General features: G+C 37.8%; 1 pseudogene; it reads right to left on the reverse strand.

Moving 5' to 3' along the window:
- Nucleotides 1-1,499: 1,499 nt before the first annotated feature.
- Nucleotides 1,500-1,649, reverse strand: LOC123324348 (annotated as a pseudogene).
- Between the last annotated feature and the right edge of the window lie 3,739 nt (nt 1,650-5,388).

A 5,388-nucleotide genomic window follows, 5' to 3' on the forward strand; every position in this document is an offset into this window, starting at 1 on the left:
TGCCCATCACCCAATTACCGCATCTTCCTACCCACCTCTCCTCCAGCAACCCTTGGTTTAGAAACCGTCTTTTAACTAACATCTTCTTTCATGAAGCTAGAAACATTTTCAAATGTATGTGTGAAAGCATAAGGAAAGTGCCATATATTTAACTCTAAGAAAGAACACTGTATATAAAGATTTTATTTATTTATTTGACAGAGAGAGAGATAGCGAGAGCAGGAACACAAGCAGGGGGAGTGGGAGAGTGAGAAGCAGGCTTCCTGCCGAGCAGGGAGCCCGATGTGGGACTCGATCCCAGGACCCTGGGATCATGACCTGAGCCGAAGGCAGACGCTTAACGACTGAGCCACCCAGGCGCCCGAAAGAACACTGTATATAAACCGTCTTTCAACTAACATCTTTTTTCAGGAAGATAGAAGCGTTTTCAAACGTACGTGTGAAAGCATAAGGCAAGTGGCAATTTGGCCCTATTATTAAGATCTCAGAGACTTTTTTGAAATCATATGGACCTTAAAAGGAAAAAGTCATTGGCATGAAGAAAATATAAAATAGAAAATAGTGACATTAAAATTATGAAATTTGGTAGCATTATTTGTTGTGAGGTATTTATGTATTAAGAAAGGTTTGGAACAAACCATAACAAAATGAGGAGAATTCAGGACAATCTCAGTTATACGGAGAAATTAGCTCCTGTAAGGTTGGGAATGCAACAGGAAATTCTATGCTTTACCTTTGCCTTTCTTATCTGGCCGCGTGCTCCCCCTGCCAGTGAATAAGGCCAAAGAGAAAGAGAATTCATAGTAATGAGATTCTGAAGTAAGGGTACATCCTGCTCTAATTTAGCATGTTAGAACTGGATATAGAAAAGTGTAGAGTGGTCAGATTTAGCAAATAACAATACAGGATACCTCATTAAATTTAAATTTCAGATAAACAACAAATACTTTTATAGTATAAATATGTTCTATACAGTATTTAGGGTATATATTATGGTCTAAATGTGTCCCCCCCAAATTTAGATGTTGAAATCCTAAAGCCCAATGTGAGGTATTAGGAGGTTGGGGCCATCGGGAGATGATTGGATCTTGAAGGTAGAGCCCTCATGCTTGGCATTAATGCCTTTATAAAATTGGCTCCAGAGACCTAACAAACCTGTGAGGTAGATACTATATTATCTCCTTTTTGTATAGGTAAGGAGACTGAGTACCAAAAAGAAAATGAATTTGCCCAAGTGACGGAAATGGCAGAGCCTGAGTTTGTATTTCGGTACCTACTTACTAAGTAAGTGGAGTATTAGGTAAATAATGATTATTTATTGAATACTAAGTACTTTATAAATATGTCACGTAATTTTTACAGTAATCTCATGAAGTAGACATTATTACCAAAGATTAAAAAAAATCTATATGTTCTTTATAGGGGTAGAAATTGTTAGAAACACTTTCAGTAATACAAGCTCCTTACAAATCACTGCGGTGGTGAGAAGCTCAGAATATATTACTTTTCAAACACCAGAAATTACATCAAGTTTTATACTTTTAGAGAAAAGAAGACAGAGAGAAGTGGGAAAAGGAAAAATTTTTAATTAGCAATAATCGTGCCTCGGATAAACCTCATTGGCTACGATGCTGCCACTGCACGAAGCTTAGAAGTGGGAAAAGGAGAAAGAAGCAAACCAGAGCAAGTCCATTCATATGGTAAATGATTTGCAATTTGGATCAGGTACAAATTTATATCCTGTCAATATTTCCAACAGCAGTCATGTCTGTCTTACGATTCCATATTTTATAAAGCTCAAAGTCTATATAACACAGCTGTTTATATAAATACACACACGTATACATACTTATACATATTTATAAAGTTTTATGTATTTTATTATGTGTTATATATGTATATATTCTGATACAAAGATAGCTCTGTACAAATCTGCGAGTGCTCATATCTAGTTGGTCTTGATGCCAAGAAACCTGGGGAGGGTGAATGCCCATGAGAAAGAAAAGAATGGAGAGGTGAGACTAGCTCACTGATATTAGTTCAGCCTGCCAATGAGCTTGAAAACCCAAAATGGTATTGTCAGTTTCTGGGCCAGAGACAATATACTCCACTGCCTCTGGATAAATAAAAACTTCATGTGGACCTTTGAGTCTACTTTTATGAAAGCTTACTTATTTCTTGGGGTGCCTGGGTGGCTCAGTTGGTTAAGTGTCTGCCTTTGGCTCAGATCATGATCCCAAGGTCCTGGGATTGAGCCTCACGTCTGGCTCCCCACTCAGTGGGGAGTCTGCTTCTCCCACTCGTGCTCTCTCTCTCTGTCTCTCTCTTTCAAATAAATAAATTTAAAAAAATCTTTTAAAAAAAAGCTTACTTATCTTATTTTTGAATATATCTCAAGAACAAGTTTTTATTATTTTTGTTTGCCCTTTGTTTTAGGATCTCAGAAATTATAGGTGTCCCCCTTCTCTCGGCCAGACTCTGGTTCTTTTAATACAAAGGGAAGTAAATATGAGGACAGTAACAGACAGAAAATAGTCAGAAGTTTTCATGTGACCTTTTATTCCCTATTTTTAATGTCGTTCTCAAAGCTTTCAGCTCCCTGCTAGAAAGTGAACGATTTCAAGTGTCTGAGGATCTTGTGTCAAGCTTGTGTTAAATGCTAGTGTTTGCAGTGGAAAATCAGAGGGCAATGCAAAAATTTACTGCTGGAAAAATTTAATGCTGGAAAAATTTTGGATCATCCTTCTCCAGCAAAAATTTACTGCTGGAAAAATTTAATGCTGGAAAATTTTTGGATCATCCTTCTCCAGCAACTTATAACTTTTCCAGCATCCATAAGGCAGAGGGTGTGGCTGAGGAAGAAATTTTGAGACTCTCTAGGTTTTAATCCTACTGCTCTTTTGCTCAGCTCAAACAAGAATAGAATGTAATACCTTAAAAAAAAGGAGAATCATTTGCTTAAATAGATTGGGGCAACTGATATGTTATAGGATGAAGTATGACTAAAACAGGATGTGGGATGTACATATTCATTCTCCCTGAGGGAAACATGTAGTAATCTTACATGAAACAATGCAGTGCTGGGGCACCTGAGTGGCTCAGTCATTTAAGCATCTGACTCTTGGTTTCGGCTCAGGTCATGATCTCATGATCCTGGGATTGAGTCCCAAGTTGGGCTCCACACTCAGTGGGAGTCTGCTCTAGAATCTCTCTCTCTCTCTGCCTCTGCCCCTCCTCCCCGCTCAAGTGTGTGCGCATGCGCCTGCATGCTCTCTCTCGCAAATAAATAAATAAATAAATCTTTATTTTTTTAAAAAAGAAAGAATGCAGTGGTCTTAGGCAATCAATCCCGGGAATAGAAGTTTGCTAATATTTTCTTTTCTCTTAATCAGGAAAGAAAAGTCATTATGTGGCATGGCCACAGAAAGTTCATCTCCATAGGGTACATATTCCCTTTCCCCCAAATTCCCCATTATATTTTATTATTCCTATTTTTATTATTGAGAAACTGAGGCTTAGAGAGGTCAGGTAAAATTGCTTAGGATGATATACCTAGCTAATGATAGGACTCCTCAGATTTGTTTAACTCCAAGGCCACGTGCTTTCCCCGTATATCCTCTCCTAGGACAAACTGCTCAGTCCTCCCAGCTTCATTTTCTTCACCAGTGAAACTGTGATGCTATTACCTGCCTTGGTGGGCTATGGTGAGGATTAGAGATAACTAATGTAAAGTTTTAAGTACAGTGACCGGGCTATAGTTAAGCTTGGTAAGTCCGAGTTTTTACTGTTGTTAAGCAGGTAACAGGTAAGTGGTCAGAACACAGTGTCAAGAAAGTCTAGTAGGAGGCACTAAACAGAGGTCCAGGTAGATAGATAATAGGGTTCATGGAATTCTGAAGACTAACAGTAAGAGCAGTTGGCTCAGGGGAGGGATAGACTGAGAATGAACAAGGGAATGGCCTTTTGCAGAAAGTGAAGGCAGGAGTCTAGAAAGGAGATAACTAAACTCACTCCATCCAGAATGAATTTGACCTTGAATGAATTTTCTTGGAAACAGTGGAGCTTAGCACTATAATTCCATTGGTATTGTCCAAGTGTTTTCTTGCTAAATAATTGAAATGATTAAATTTAAAAGAACGTATTTGCTAATAAAAGAATCCAGTCATTTTTTTTAAGCCACAAGCATGAGAACAACAGAAGTCACTGTTGGTTTTTCTTTTTTCTTTCTTTCTTTCTTTCTTCTTCTTCTTTTTTTTTTTTTATCATGGTCTAGATTTGGGATTCAAATAATTTTTAATTTGTTATTTCACATGTAATCAGGACTAGAATTTTCTTTAGCTTTTTTTTATGCAGTGTACTACAAGTTTGACATTTAAAAAAAAATGATGTGTGACAGCAGCAAGAGCACTTTTGTATGTGGCTATATAACCTGCCAAAGAATTTGCATCAGGCCTTTCTGAAGTGCTGTCATTCTCATTCACAATAAAGGCCCTCAGGCCCCTCACTGTCCTGCAATAAAGGCTGTCACCCAGTCAGCACCGATTTCATCCGTGTATGAGGTGGCAGCGATACCGCTGATGCGTGTCAAGCTCTTGTTAAATTCACTGTGGGTCAGCTACCTAAATGTTTCTTTTAAATGATTCAGTCATAAAGCACAGGCCCTGAACTACCTTGAGAAGTGTGGCAACTGGCATCTTTATGATGGATGCATTATGAGCCTGATGAATGAGGGTAGGTGCTGAATTTAACCTGTAAAAATGGATTGGTGGAAATTTCTATGAATGTATTTTGTATATTTATATGTTATTCCAAAGACATTTGGTTTGACAAGTTACTGACTTTCTCCTGTAAAAAAATGGGATAGTTGTAGAGTCTTATTGAAAGGATTCAAACTGTTATTCACTCATTCATTCGTTCATCCATCCATTGATTGATTGATTCATTCATCAAACTTTCCTTGAGCTACATGCCGTACTAAGCACCGAAGATACAAAGACAACTCAGACTTGGCTTCTATCTTCTTGGGTCTCACAAACTATTAGAAGAAGAAATTTCATTGGATTAATGAAATTGAGCAGAATAAATTCTCAAACAGAAGAATTTCTGTTTTTGAAATTTCCCTTTTTCTTGATCCCATAAAACAACTTCCCTTGCTTTGCTCAAAAGGCATAATAGAGTGCTTTCGAAGGCGTGGAAGAATAGGAAAGCAAGGACAATACTTGTTCCATTCTGTTTCTAGTCTGTATCACACAGTTTCTTGCTACTCTCAGGTTTCCTATATTTCTTGGTAGGAGACAGAGATGGAGGCTCTATCTATGTAAGGATGAGGATTGTTGGCTTTTGAATTTTTTTTTCCACTAGAAGTTGTTGCTCCTCATTGTCAGCCTT

Source organism: Neomonachus schauinslandi, chromosome 3, assembly GCF_002201575.2.
Source record: "Neomonachus schauinslandi chromosome 3, ASM220157v2, whole genome shotgun sequence".
Taxonomy (NCBI): domain Eukaryota; kingdom Metazoa; phylum Chordata; class Mammalia; order Carnivora; family Phocidae; genus Neomonachus; species Neomonachus schauinslandi.